Below are 7,500 nucleotides of genomic sequence, written 5' to 3'. Positions count from 1 at the left end.
GGCAGAAATCACTTACAACAAACTGCAAGTCCCACTAACTAGAATATTCAGCACCAATAAGGTTTTAAAGTAATCTGTAAAGATGACTTTGATTCAGATAAAATCCTTTCAAAAGAAGCAAGAGATATATTTTACAATGAAGGCCTTATTGTTGTCATGCCACCAGAACAAAAAGCAAAAAGATCAGTTTTTGTTCGTCAAGTCGATCAAGAGATCGGGAGGAAGACCTGAAAGAAGAACTGGAACGCCAAAATAGGTGGATGAAGATTGAAGAAGTCATTAAGATAAAGGACTATACTCATGTTTGAAGAAGTGTCAATGGCTGAGAAAGTTTTACAACAGGGCTTTCTAATATTCAACATATCAGTCACACCACATCAAATAAAGAAGGAGACATTCATCAGTCTGCAAACTTGCTTCTCCTGCTACAAATATGAAGAACACACAACGAGAGACTGTCCGGAAAAAGAAAAAAAGTACTGCTCAGATTGTGCAGGCGACGACCATACCTACACTGAATGTAAGAATACACATGTTGGCTGTCTCAACTGTAAGAGAAACGGGAATGCATACATAGGACATAGGACATTAGCAATGGCATGCCCAATAAAAAACACATGATAAAGTACAAGGAACAAGAAACAAGGAAAAAGGAACAAGACAAGAAGGATACGACATACGTCGAAATAGCCAAGAGAGCGGTCCAAGAGGTCAGACCAGAATCCACAGTATTAAACCTAAGTGAGCCAATACGATAAGGTAATGATTAGTATGATCCATGCAATATTTGCACAATATCATTGCACCCGGATCATACAATGAGGAATTAAGGAAAATGTTTAAATTGAATAACCTACCAGGAGATGATATTATTTAGAATCCAATAATCCGAAAACTATTTCAGACAACATATGCAAGCGGAATCCGAGAGAAAGACTACATCAAGACGAACAAAGGTTTGAGCAACAGCTGATACACAAGGAACACAAGCGACTCATAGAGATCCCAGACAAATGACTAGAAGTGACAAAGAGAAGATAGAAATAACAAAAGGACAGACAAAGGAGTAGGAGGAGAGAAGATAAGATGGAAACTGATCACAATATACAACCTGAATCTGCTGAAGAAATTGGATTAAAAGTTATCACTACAACAAAACATGGAATCCCAACATCGAGACCAACAGGAGGGACAATAGTAAAAACTGTGAAGGAGGGATATACAAGTGGACATATCAAGAAAAATCCCTAAGTGAAGATTATGTCTGGTCACTAATTACTACGGACAAACTAAAGATTACGGCCAAAGACTTTAAAATAGTAGACCTGTCAGAGTATAGAAGAGTCAGAAGCGGGAAACAGGATGATAGGTCTCCACTCCAACTGCCACAATCCAAGTATAAGAAATAATGGACAATAGACAAACAGTAAGAACTTTAAGAATAATACAACACAACGTAAGAAACTGGAAGACCGAGATAATTAACCTAAGTAATATATATCGCGAAATTGACCCTGACATTATACTAATAAACAGTCACGGTGAGACAGAAAACAACAACATAAAACTCTTTAACTATTATGTAAACCAAAAGAAATAAATCGGCGAGAAAAATGACGGAGTAGCGAGTAGCGGTTAAAGAAACTTAAAATTTAAACTAATTGATGACTTCCAGGATGAATTTCAGCAATAAAAATAAATACAACTCAATGTAATTATTGCTAATACTTACCTATAGGAAGCACCATTAAAATTACAATAATAGTCATCCGATACATCTTAGGAGACTTTAACGCCAGACATAGGATTTTGGATAATACAAAATAATAACGTCGGGAAACGCCCTTAATCAATTAATAAATTTAGGAAAAATCAATCATCTGGGTCCTAACTTTCCAACCTGGAGAAATCACAATACACAATCGACACCAGACAAAATTTTTACCAACAACAAAGCCTTTTTCAATTACCATATAATACAGGCAGTGACCATCTGCCAATTATACTAACACTGTCAACAAGCCCCATACAGATACCAATAAAAAAGAGACTGAAAATGAGTAAAACAGACTGGGACAGCTTCAAAGACGACTTAAGTAATCACCACTCGATTAACCTACAAGGGAAAACAACAGAAGATATAGACTCAGAAATGGACAGACTGCACTCAGCAATAAAACATCTATAACCAAACACACTCCTACTTCACACTTTAGAACATACCCAACAACAGACTACCAGAAGAAGTTAAATTAATCCAGACCTACATAATGAAATAAACAGGTATATGGAAACATTACGGCAGTAACAGATGGCTATTGTTACGAGCTGGGGGATTTAGAATATAGTTATACGTCACTCCAGATTCCAACAGGTAACAACACAAAAACAAAGACAATCGGACTATAAAAAGGTAGACAAAGGATGCGAGTTTTCGTTGTATATAATAGAGTACCATAAATCCCTTTAACAAAAATATTCAGCTTATAAATTACCCTTAACCAAACTTAACCTAAACATTAACAGTATATAAGATATTAATAAACATAAAAACACCCTGGAAGCAAGTGGATCGGGGAAATTAATACAAGAGATACTTAGTATTTAAGTGAGGAGCTGAGATGGCTGGACGAGTAAGGCTGAGTATTGTAGAAGACGGTAGGTAGTCACTGCACGTACGTAGGTTTAGAGGATAGATGATCCTGTGGTCACTTCCAGCCACAAGTGCTCTCCTCGAAAATCTGGAGGTGACGCAAACAACCAGGATAGGAGAAGGAAACCTCGAGTGGAGTAATCTGCTGACGAGTCATACTGTGTCTCTGTCCCTAGATGGCGTTGCTCGTGGAAGGGGTAGGTAGATCAGGACAATAGATGGCGCGTGCTTCGTAGTGCTGGGTGGAGGGAAGCCTGTAACACACCCCCTCCAAAGACCTTCGTAGCGGGCGCGAAGGAGGTGATCACCTGGTGCGTCTGGAGAGTAGCTGCTGCATTTCCACTGGAGCTTCGGGATAAGGAGTCTGCAATCAGGTTATAGGGCTGGTGAGGAGAGCCCAGCGGAGGATTCGCTGGTTGGAGGTCTTGTTGGTTTGGATGAACGAGTGGGTTATGGTCGGTAAAGACTAGGGTTGCTTCAGGGCAAGACTGAGGTAACATTCAAACTTTTACTGTCAACACCAGGAGCTAAGGCCTTCCTTCTCTATGGTCGAGAAGGTCTGATGTTTTTTTCAACTTGGCGGAGTAATATGCCACAGGGTGAAGAACATCAGTGGTTGGGTCGGGTTGTAGGAGCACAGCCCCCACTCCGACACCACTAGCGTCGATTTGCAGATGGAAGGGCGAGGTGTAGTCAGGCTTGGAGGCAAGGAAGGCTTTGAGGCGGTGGAAAGACTGGTCGCACCTCTGGTTCCAGATGTAAGGGACCGCAGAACTGGTAAGGTCTGTGAGGGGTCCGGCCACGCTGGAGAAGTTTACTGCAGAACCGACGGTAGTAGCCGCACATCCCCAGGAAGCGCATGAGTTCCTTCCTCGTCCTTGGAGTGGGGAAGGACAAGATGGCTCTAACGTTTGCGTCCTTGGGTCACCATACCATGCCCAACGATATGTCCCAGGTAAGTCACTGAGGCCCGGCCAAAAGCAGATTTAGCCAGGTTTATGAATCCAGTCTCTTGCAGTCGTGCAAACAGTATCTCCAAACGCACCAGATGTTCGTCCCAGCTGTCCGACACCACCACCAGGTCATCCAGGTAGGCGAACGTCCCACCTAGGTCCTGAATTAGGAAGTTGATGGCCCTCTGGAATGTGGCCGGAGCATTAGAAAAGCCAAACGCCATACCAAATATTGAAAAAGACCAAATGGAGTTATAAATGCCGAGATTATTTTGGCCCTATCCGTGAGTCCCACTTGATAATATCCTTTCAATAAGTCCACCGTACTGATAAATTTGGCACAGCCTATGCTGTCTATTATATCTTCAATCAAAAGGTAAAGGGTAGGAGTCTGAGACAGTGACCTGGTTCACTTTACGATAATCGGTACAGAAACGAAAAGTGCCATCGGGTTTTGGAATGAGAAGGCAAGGTGAAGCCCAGGGGAGGTACTAGGCTCAGCTAAGTTATGTTTTAAAAAAAATCTACCTCCTTTTTCATAATCTTTTTTTGTGGATTTAGTCGATAGGCTGATTGCCTAATGGGTTGTACATCATCCGAGATTAGCTAATATCATGTTTAAGTATATTGCAAAACCCTGGGAGGTCTGATGTGACTTTAGGAAATGTTGATAATAACTTAGTGAGATCTTTTGCTTGAGATGGATTCAGAACAGAAAAATACTCATCCAAGTTGTTGAGTATGTGACTGTTAGTAGGGTTTTCTTTAGGTAGAGGGAAGTAAATTCTCCAATAGGTCCATGTCATCTGTCTCCGGCTCCGGCCCTGACAAAACCGTATGCAATACAGGTTGACTTATAGCCTCTGGGATGTCTTCCTCTGACTGCCTGGAATGGTAAAGTTTCATGAGATTAATGTGAACAAGTTGTGAATCTTTTCTGCGATCAGGAGTATGGACTATATAGTTGAGAGGAGATAGTTTATTAGCAACTATATAGGGACCAGTAAACTTGCTTTTAAGGAGAGCCTGGAATGGGTAGAAAGAGTAACACTTTGTCACCTGGAAAATGATCTTTTAACTAATTTAGGTTGGGACTTCACCATTTTTTCTTGGACTTTTTAAGTTTGACTGAGCAATGGTTCGGACTTCAGTTAATTTGTCCCTTAAAGTGTCAATGTATTGGGAAACTGTTGCGAGCTTAATAGATGGAGTGTCAAACCACTGCTCCTTTACTATTTTAAGGGGTCCCCTTATTTGTCTCCCATATAGTAACTCGAACGGGGAGAAACCTAATGACTCCTGGGGACATTCCCTGATGGCAAAGAGTAACAAGTCTATGCTTTCATCCCATTCCTTTTGGTGTTCTATACAGTATTTTTTGAGCATTGATGTACAATGGTCCACACTGAGGTCTTTCATCACCTGTTTGAAAAGATTGCTCGTAAAATTGGTGCCCTGATCGGATTGGATCTCTTTAGGAATGCCCACTGAAGTGAAAAGGTGCAAAAGATGTTTGATTATGTTTTTTGAAGTGATGCTTTTAAGGGGAAAAGCCTCAGGATAACGTGTACTGGTATCCATAACTGTGAGCAGGAATTGATTTCCCTTCTTAGTCTTTGGTAATGGGCCCACACAATCCACAACAATCTTTTCAAATGGTGTAGAAAATACTGGGATGGGCTTAATGGGAGCTGCTGGTATACTTTCATTTGGTTTTCCTACCATTTGACAAATATGACAAGATTTAGGTACTTTGACACATCCTTCCTAAGTCCAGGCCAATAATAGTGTTGGAGGAGCTTTTTATATGTTTTCAGGATTCCCAAATGTCCTGAAATACCATCATGGGCAAGGGCAATTAATGCTGGTCTGACTGAGGAGGGAATTACCACTTGATGTATTTCAGACCACGTGTCTAGATGAGTAAGCTCAGGGGGTCTATAGGCCCTTATCAAAACCCCTTCCTGATAATAAAAACACGGAAGGGTGTTAAAATCTTTACCCTCAACTGCTGCATGATGAAATTTATTCAAAGATGGATCAGATTGTTGGGCCTTAATGAGCTCATCCTTACTAATGGTCTTATTGTACAGATCTTCTGTGGGTAGGAAGATATTGGAGGTGGTTTTAGATGAAGAGGGCCCATTTCGCACACCCCAGACCGGGTGACAGCACAAGATGGGAAAAGATGGAGAATAGTTTTTAAGGTCAGTGTGGATGATGGCAAGTGAGAGTCGACTGTCTTTATGTTAGAACCACTAGATTCCTACCAAGTCATTACCTAATAATAAATGAATGCCGACACAGGCATTTTGGGTCTTTTTCCCTTATGGCGGCTGTTTCCCCAGTAATCAAGGGACATTGGAGGTGCACTTTAGCTAAAGGATAGGAAGAATGGGATGATCTGAAATTAGAACACTCTCATTAGTAAATGCGTAGATATATCGGGAATGACGTTAAACAGGAGGATAGATTGTGCTGCGCCCGTATCACGTAGTATACGAATAGGAAAGAACGAGACCCCTCTATGATTGAAATTTTTCCCTCATAGGTGAATGAAGAGAAGAGATCCTGATGGGGCCTTTCCACATTGGTATTTGCTATTGGTTTGGACTTGGGATCCAGGGAACTACTTTTAGCAATTCGACACTTTGGGTGTTTACAATTCTGGATCGTATGGCCTGGGTTTTTACAGTAAGAACAAGTAAGCTTGTTGCATCGGGGAGTAGGTGTGGGACCTTTTTCGACCCACTACCCACAGTTCCCAAGGTTATCATCAGAGGAGGACCCAATATGTCGGGGAAGTACCATGTTCTTCTACTGCCCAGTGACTCCACCAAAAGGCACGCATCAGCCACAGCTCTGGCAGCACGCCCTAAAATTTCTATCCCCCATGCCTCCACATGCCCAAGATGAATGGTGGTCTTGCTCTTCCACTCCCTCCAGGACTACCAAATTCTAATGCGAAATCCTAAATGAGGCCCTGTAGCCTGAACCACTTCTAAAAACCTAAGCTTTTCTTGAGCAAACCCAACAAAGGTGTGGGAAAATGGTTTGGTTGGTTTACGAAATCCTGCCGGTATCCACCATGATAAAGCATGGAAGAGGGAGACATTCTTTACAAGTTATCATAGCTCACTGGGGTCTGGTCTAAAACAAAGGTAAACCCCACGAGCCTTACCATATAATTTAGGAACCAACACTGACACCCACTGGTCCTTTGGCCACTCATTCTTCCCGGCTATTTTCTCAAAAGTCCTAAATGACCCGTCCATATCGGATTCATCAAACCCGGGAACAAGGGAAGAAGCAGTAGCAGGGTTAAAAGCAGCTAGTTTCTCTCTTAATGCCACTTCCTTTGATCTAAACTCCGATGTTAAGGTGACTTCTATCTCTCTTACCTGTAGTTCTTTCAGTCTAACCTCCTGCTCCAACTTGGCCCGTTCCATCATTTCCTCATGCTCCAACTTGGCCTGTTCCGACCTTCCCTCATGCTCCAACTTGTGCTCCCACTTGGCCTGTTCCAACTTGGCCTGTTCCAACTTTTCTTCATGCTGCAACTTGGCCTGTTCCGACTCCTGCTCCAACTCGAGTTCTTTCATTTTGATTTGGAACTCGAACCTAGCTCGTTCCAGTTCTAAGGCGTCTATTCGTTGTGTTTCTTGTTGAGGGCTAGCCAGACCTGAAGCAACTTCTGAGTGAGGAGGGGTGGTGGATAGTGGTTGAAGTTTCTTGGACATGGGCGTTAATCTGTCAACAGCGGATTCTTTTAAAACTTCATGTTGAACCAGCACTTCAATCACATGATTTTTAACATTTCCTTAGTCAGTTGCTGTGAAAATGGGATATTATAATAGTTGGCTATTTCTTTCCATTCTTTCTTCAGGATATTAA

The sequence above is a fragment of the Homarus americanus genome, unplaced genomic scaffold (assembly GCF_018991925.1).
Source record: "Homarus americanus isolate GMGI-L3 unplaced genomic scaffold, GMGI_Hamer_2.0 scaffold32362, whole genome shotgun sequence".
Lineage (NCBI taxonomy): Eukaryota > Metazoa > Arthropoda > Malacostraca > Decapoda > Nephropidae > Homarus > Homarus americanus.
This window is presented reverse-complemented; position numbering follows the sequence as displayed.